At 42.6% G+C, this 8453-nt stretch overlaps 1 non-coding gene across 1 annotated transcript; it reads right to left on the bottom strand.

Moving 5' to 3' along the window:
• Positions 1 to 4830: 4830 nt before the first annotated feature.
• On the bottom strand, positions 4831 to 4903 carry TRNAG-UCC (transfer RNA glycine (anticodon UCC)). Its single transcript has one exon. It is a non-coding gene; the product is annotated as a tRNA-Gly (tRNA).
• Positions 4904 to 8453: the final 3550 nt, after the last annotated feature.

Here is an 8453-nt window from a genome sequence, read left to right on the forward strand (position 1 = left end):
GTAAAATACATAGCCAGTGGGAATTGGCCGTTGACACCAGGAGCTCAAACCCTGTGCTTGTGACAACCTAGCGGGGTGGGATGGGATGGGAGATGGGAGGGAGGTTTAAGAGTATACCTATGGCTGATTCATGTTGATGTGTGGCAGAAACCAGCACAACATCGTAAAGCAATTATCCTCCAATTAAAAAGAAAAAAAAAATTGGGCTCATCTAAATGGTCCTAAAGAAGAGGAATTGGGCCCACACTTCCCTTAAGGAGGAGTGGCAAATGACAATAATGGGTTTCTTTGATGATGACTGCTGAACATGGCCTGGAACCTGCTGGTAGTTTCACAAACACAGTGAGATATCAGCCTCCTTAGTGTGGAAACATGGACTTTGAAACTCGCTTGGATTTCAGTCTCTGTCATTTTTCAGCTGATTTAGTCATTTAGCTCCTTTGTAGCATCCTTGGAACTCTACCTGGCCCTGGAGTCGTGTAACCACATTAGTATGTGATTTAATAAAGTCCTGGGAAGTATTGGCCAGATAAGAAATCGGAGCCTTTTATTGAACTGACGATATTCTTTTGTAGACTGTCCCTCTCTTCTTCCTGGTTTTGTCCAGTTCAGTTCAGTCACTCAGCGGTGTCTGACACTTTGCGACCCTTCTTAGGATGCCAGGCTTCCGTGTCCATCACCAACTCCCAGGGCTTACTCAGACTCATACCCATCGAGTTGATGACGCCATCCAACCATTTCATCCTCTGTCATCCCCTTCTCCTCCTGCCTTCAGTCTTTCCCAGGATCAGGGTCTTGTCAAATAAGTCAGTTCTTTACATCAGGTGGCCAAAGTATTGGAGTCTCAGCTTCAGCATCAGTCCTTCCAATGAATATTCAGGACTGATTTCCTTTAGGCTGGACCGGTTGGATCTCCTTGCAGTCCAAGAGACTCAGTCCAAGAATCCAACACCCACAGTTCAAAAGCATCAATTCTTCAGCACTCAGCTTTCTCTATAGTCCCAACTCTCACATCCATATATGACTACTGGAAAAACCATATCTTTGACTAGACAGACTTTTGTTGGCAAAGTAATGTTTCTGCTTATTTTTAATATGCTGTCTAGATTGGTCATAGCTTTTCTTCCAAGGAGCAAGTGTCTTTTAATTTCATGGCTGCAGTCACCATCTGCAGTGATTTTGGAGCCCAAAAAATAAAGTCTCTCACTGTTTACATTGTTTCCCCATCTATTTGCCATGAAGTGATGGGACTGGATGCCATGATCTTAGTTTTCTGAATGTTGAGTCTTAAGCCAACTTTTTCACTCTCCTCTTTCACTTTCATCAAGAGGCTCTTCAGTTCTTCTTCACTTTCTGCCATAAGGTTGGTGTTATTTGCATATCTGAGGTTATTGATATTTCTTCCAGCAATCTTGATTCCGGCTTGTGCTTCATCCAGTCCAGAATTTCTCATGATGTACTCTGCATATAAGTTAAATAAGCACAGTGACAAAATACAGCCTTGATGTACTCCTTTCCTGATTTGGAACCAGTCATGTTCGGAACCAGACATGTTGTTGCATGTCCAGTTCTAACTGTTGCTTCTTTTCCTGCATACAGATTTCTTACCATGCAGGTCAGGTGGTCTCGTATTTCCATCTCTTTAAGAAAGACTAGAAGTAGAGGAAAAAGAAATAGAGGAAAACAATAGAATGGGAAAGACTAGAATCTCTTCAAGAAAATTAGAGATACCAAGGGAACATTTCTTGCAAAGATGGGCTCAATTAAGGACAGAAATATTACGGACAGAAGCAGAAGATATTAAGAAGAGGTGGCAAGAATACACAGAAGAACTACACACAAAAAATCTTCACGACCCAGATAATCATGATGGTGTGATCACTTACCTAGAGCCAGACATCCTGGAATGCAAAGGGAAGTGGGCCTTAGGAAGCATCACTACAAACAAAGCTAGTGGAGGTGATGGATTCCAGTTAGCTATTTCAAATTGTAAAAGATGATGCTGTGAAAGTGCTGCACTCAATATGCCAGCAAATTTGGAAAACTCAGCAGTGGCCACAGGACTGGAAAAGGTCAGTTTTCATCCCAATCCCAAAGAAAGGCAATGCCAAAGAATGCTCAAACTACTGCACAATTGCACTCATCTCACACGCTAGCAAAGTAATGCTCAAAATTCTCCAAGCCAGGCTTCAACCGTATGTGAACCATGAACTTCTAGATGTTCAAGCTGGATTTAGAAAAGGCAAAGGAACCAGAGATCAAATAATTAACATACATTGGATCATTGAAAAAGCTGGTTTTGCTATTTGGTGTTGAGAGGATGGGAAAAGGTTTGACATGTAATGAGTTTAGTTTACAAGCTGTGCTTCCCTGGTGGCTCAAACAATAAAGAATCTACCTGGCTGGAATGCAGGAGATCTGGGTTTGATCCCTGGGTCAGGAAGATTCCTTGGAAAAGGGAATGGCTCTCCACTCCAGTATTTTTGCCTGGATAATTCCATGGACAGAGGAACCTGATGGGCTACAGAACATGCTCACGTTTTTGGAAAGCAATTTGCTTATCCTTTTATCTTAGTCTGTCATATGATAGAGATTTTGGAAACAAAAATATAGTGAAAATACCTGGGTAATAAATCCACTTTAAGTGGATGTAAGATTGCTCTTGGATTTCTGTGGTGGCTCACCAGTAGAGAATCTACCTACAATGTAGGAGCTGCAGGAGACTCCAGTTCGATGCTTGGGTTGGGAAGATACTCTGGAGAAAGGCATGGTAACCCTTTCCAGTATTCTTGTCTGGAGAATCCCCATGAGCAGAGGAGCCTGGTCGGCTACAATCTGTAGGGTTGCACAGAGTTGGACGTGACTGAAGCAACTTAGCACTCATGCATGCATGAGGATGTAAAAGCAATAAAAGTTTGGATGGTATTCCATATTTACTTTTACTCAAAAAGAATGCTTTTGTTTTTCCTAAGAATTCATTATTTGTTAATTATTTGCAACCACCTGCCAAATCATGCAAATGTCAGAGTTCTCTTTCAGTCAGAGTTCTAGAGAATAAAAGGTAGCAAAAAGAAAAAGAAAACATAAGAAATATCTCATTTTATGTAAAAACGTGTGTTTCTGAAAAACTGAGCAACACTTGGGTAATAAAAGAACCTATACCTTAAATAAAGAAAGTTTTGTGTGTCCTCTACATCTTGACTCTGTCCTGTTGATGGTTCGACAGGGCTGCATCCTTCCCTAGACTTGATGACGGAGGAAGAAGAAATGTCTTCTAAGCAGGCAGAGAAGCAGGGTGGGTTGATTTTTCTTAAAAGTCGACTCTGCAAACCATACATTAACTACCACTTAGGTTTGTTCCTTTCATGCAGGGCTGTGGGTGAGTCATCTTGGTTCATTATTCTTTAAAAATAACCCAGAAGACGCGTTGACAACTAAAGGAAGCCCACCTCTGGCGTTTAAGAAACCTGCTAGGTCCCCTCCTGCAGGGCAGGGAGGGGCTCCGTGCTGGGCAGCGCATGCGCAGTCTCCAAATAGCTGTGTGCTCACCTGCGAGGAAAGCTTTGCCCCAAAGGACCGAAAGCCTTCAGTAGATTCTCACGACCCAGCTCTGTAATGCACTTTGCTGAGTCTTTCATGAAAGGAGTCATTTCTTAATTTTCCTGGCAATACAGGGCAAAAATATCAGCATCTATGCTCAATTTCCTGAATAAACCAACCCCCTGTCAATTCAGTTGTGGTAGAAAGATAGAGAAAAGGGAAGAATCCTTTATTTTGCACTTGATAACTTAAATGTTATATATGCGGAATCATCCCTAACTGCATCCGCCTACCCTTCCTTCTTCCTTCCTTCTTTCCTTCCTTTCTCCTTTCTCTCCTTTCCTTCTTCGATATCTGTTAAATAGTCAGAAATTTTTCTGGGTGCCGGACATAAACTGGTTAAGAAAAGCATATATATCCAAAGAGGTAATAATCTAGCATGATGTGTGTTGTAGAATTATATTTTGAGCCACATATATATATATACATTTGCATTTTATAATAACCACATTAAAAAAAACTAAAGAGAATCAGGTAAAATGAATTTGAATTATGTATTTGATTTGATTAAATCCTATGCATCCAAAAAGAGTATCATTGAAATCTTTTCCTTTTTTTTTTGGTTCTACATCTTCAAAGTTTGCTGTATATGTTTTTTCTCCAATTCTACTAATTTAAATCCATCTTTTGTGTCTCTTCTAATCTTTGTTTCTGTTGCAGACAACTTTGAATTCTGAATTCTGCCTCCTCCCCCCAGCTTTATTGAAATATAATTTACATATAATGTGATGTGACTTCAAGGTGTACAACACAGTGACTTGATACGCTTACATATTGTGAATTGATTACTACTATAGGGTTTCCCAAGTGTTTCAGTGGATAAAGAATCTACCTGCAATGCAAAAGACACAGGAGATCTGGGTTTGATCCCTGGGTCAGCAATATTCCCTGGAGGAAGAAATGGCAAACCATTCCAGTATTCTTGCCTGAAAAAATCCCATGGACAGAGTAGCCTGGCAGGCTGTAGTCCAAAGGATTGCAAAGAGTCAGAGATGACTGAGCTACTAAGCATAGCACACAGCGTCTCAGTCTAAATCAGTATAGGGGTAGTTAACACCTCTATCACCTTACATAATTATCTGTTTATTTTTCAGATGTTATTCAACATCTACTCTCCTAGCAAATTTCAGGTGTATAATACAGTATTTTAGTTATAGTCACCATGTTGTACATTAGAACTTATACATCTATTTTTTTCTCTTTTTGGCTGCTCCTCATGGCATGCAGAACTTTCCTGACCAGGGATCGAACCTGTGACCCCCGCAGTGGAAGTGCAGAGTCTTAACCTCTGGACCATCAAGGAAACCTTCATCTTATAACTGGAGGCTTGGACACTTTGACCAACATCTCCCCATTTCTCCCCCTCCCCAGAATCAGGCAAGCACCACCCTACTCTATTTCTATGAACTTGGCCTTTTCAGATTCCACATGTAAGGAAAGTCATATAATATTTGTCTTTCTCTGTTTGATTTATTTTACTTAGCAAAATGCTCTCAAGGTCCATCCATGTCACATGTGACATGATTTCTTTCTTTCTCACAGCTGAGTAATATTTCATCATATATTTGTGGCATAGTAAGTAGGGGAAGAAGAATGTTCCAGAAGGAAGAAGTACTACACAATAGAAAAGCGATTAGAGACAACATTCTCTGTCAAACAGTTAGAAGAAGCTCTGAGTGATCCAGTTCAGAGTGTGGAGGTTTGGGATGGTATTATGCTGAGATTGAGGTTGATAACGAACACTGTGGACATCCATCCATGATTAGTAAAATCTGAAAAATTGTGCTTTAATAGTTTTGTATCATTGCTTATTTTCTGGTTTTGATAATCATCTTATGGTTATATACAGTGTTGTCTGAAAAGAAATTGGCAGAGTTTTTGGATCTATTGGAACTCGGATTTTTTTTACATGTTTAGGTCTGAAAAGCTGAAAATTAAAAAGTCCACTAAAGCCACCTTAGGGACTGACAGCTTCCTATCACTCTTCCCCTTGAAATCCGTGTCCAGGTCACCCTTCACACCATTGGGAATCAGAAAAGAGGAGAGGCAGGAAATGATTAGCAGACTCTTGGAATAGTCAAGGCAGAAGTGAGGAAGGGTAATTTATTTAGGATTATGGATGTTGGGAAAAAACACGTAGGGGCCAGAGAAAAGAAAACGGCAGCACCACAGGATCGGCTTCTATCCCGTGAGACGGTATTAAACGTGGTTTCTGCATCAGCAGCTCCTTTCAGAATGAATAATTGAGTTCACACGACCTACTAATGGCGCCTTGGGACATTTATCACAGGAAAATGAAGACTCGTCATCAAGCGGGAGACTGTACACAGATGCCTGCTTCAGCTTTATTCGTGGTGGCCAACGACTGGAAAGCGCCCAAGCATCCAGTGGGCAAATGGTTAATGGACGGCAGCGTTCCCATCATGCGGAAAACTGCTCAGCAGTCGAAGGGGATAAACTGTTGATTATCACTTGGATGAAGTGCTAGTGAAATTATGCTGAATGGAAAATGCCGATTTCAAAAGGGTACCTACTATATGACTTCACTGATGTAACATGCATGGGATTAAAATAATTTTAGGGATGGAGAGTCAATGACTGGTTGCCAGGCGTTGGGGCGGTGTGGGAGGGGGCTGGTGTGCCTATAAAGGGACAGAGGGAGGGTGTCTTGCGTGGACCAGGGAAAATGATGGTCACGCAAGGCTATGCATGCTCAGTCGCTTCAGTCGCTTCCGACTTTTTGTGACCCATGGACTGTAGCCCGCCAGGCTCCACTGTTCATGGGATTCTCCAGGCAAGAATACTGGAGTAGATTGCCATGCCCTCCTCCAGGGCATCTTCCTGTCCCAGGGATCGAACCCACATCTCTTACGTCTCCTGCATTGGCAGGCGGGTTCTTTACCACCAGTTGCCACCTGGGAAGCCCACACAAGGTTATCTATATATGATAAAATTTCATGCACACACACACACACAAACACGCGAGTTCATGTACTGACGAGAAAACCTGAGTAAGTGCTGTGGATCATACCAATGCCACTTCTTGTGTTTGGAATGCTACTACCATTATTCAAGATGCTCACATTGTGGGCGGCTGAGGAAAGGGCGCAGAGGACCTCCCTGTGCAGTTCTTTGCAGCCTCTTGGGAGTCTATAAAAAACAAATCCAAATAGAAAGTTAAAAATGGCTTCTGCTCTTGCCATTGTTTGCTTTAAGGAGGATCCAGGAATAGACTGCAGTACGTTTCACATGAGTACAATGAAAAAATGCATTTCCTGACTGTACCTGCTTTATGGTCAGGTTTTGGTCCTCAGAGTTACTTACTAACTCATGTACAGTAGGTGCTGTGGACAGACATACAGTATGGGGGCTGGCGCGCACCTTCAGGTTTATGACTGTCCAGTGAGCAAGCCTGGCCCCGATCCCCTGCAGTCTGAACTTGTGAACTGTGCAAACAGACACAAGCTTTCCTTTCTCTTTTCATCCCCCTCCCTCTTAGGAACACCAGCTTCCCCGAGGAGCTCCTGGAAGCTCCCTGCAGGATTCAGTGGATCTCATTTATACAGAGACGCCTGCACTGAGCACACACCTGAACTGTCCGCCAGCATTCTCTCTAAACCATCTTAGATGGACCTTTTCCTGGTCCATCTAAGACATGTGATGATAGAAATGGATCCGAGGTCCTGTGCTCCTGAAAGTTTTTAAACGCACACGACGGGTAAGAGTACTTAGATGACTGTCATAACCCAGGCACTCCTTCCCACGTCTGCTGAAACCACCAGTGTCTGCGTGCCCTCTGCTCTGTCTCGCTGCAGCCTGAGGCACAGTTCACTGTCCTTCATTCTTGGGACATTTCCTCTCTTGACTTCAGGGGCACGCAACTCGCTGTATCCTTCTTCTCCTGTGCTGGCTGTCTGTCTTCCTGCCACCAACGTTTGAACTCATAATCCACAAAAGATCTTGTCTGCCTTGTTCAGGCAGGGTCTCCTGTGCTTTTTAAAAAAAGGGTGAATACATGCATTCCAAACTGGCTAGATTTCTACCCCTACTGTTGACTTTTGAAGTAAGCGTTAAAGTTTTTGGCTATTTTGGGAGGAAAGTAGCTTTATCTTATATAATTTTATCTTACAATAAATTTGATTACCTAGTTGGCATCAATATCTTCATCATCTTAAAATGTCTGTAGACAAATCATTTGGTTTTTGCTCCTCTTGTTCCGTCACTAGTTCATGGCAGCATTTGTTCGCTGTTGTAAACTAGTTTCATGAAACTCTTCAAGGAACTCAGGGTCAGATGCACAGGGTGTGAGGTAGTTAGAGATCCCAGCAGTCTGTCCTGGGTGTTTGCAGGGGTGAGGATGTTCTTCAGCAACGCAGAGCAGTTACTTAACGCATCAGGTGCAGGATGGAGGTCGGAGCCTGGGGACTGCAAACCCACACGGAACAGGCGGCTGCAGTCTAAGTGAGGCTGGTGTCACCTAATGACGTGACCTCATGCCGGCTGTATATGAAGTTTCTTGAATTATAGGTCTAGCTTTGGAGAAAGCTGGAAAAGCAAATGAAAGCCTGTTTTGTTTTGTTTTTTAATTAAGAAGCCATTTCATCACCTCATTGTTTAGGGGCCACTTTATTGCTTTCGCACAGCTGGAATAAGTCTGCGGGATGGAGGTAGAAACTTTGGGAATTAGAGCTGCCACACAATTAGCCTTATGTAATCCTGTGTGGCCGCCCTCTGCCTATGAGCTCTGGAACGGCAGCGCACAGAAGTGGGTGGGGAACTGCCTAATAGCTGAGAGGAGAGGCTGATTTGCATTTATGTCTGTTCTGCGAAATTATTTTGGGAGAGTTTTAATT

The sequence above is a fragment of the Bubalus kerabau genome, chromosome 21 (assembly GCF_029407905.1).
Source record: "Bubalus kerabau isolate K-KA32 ecotype Philippines breed swamp buffalo chromosome 21, PCC_UOA_SB_1v2, whole genome shotgun sequence".
Taxonomy (NCBI): Eukaryota; Metazoa; Chordata; class Mammalia; order Artiodactyla; family Bovidae; genus Bubalus; species Bubalus kerabau.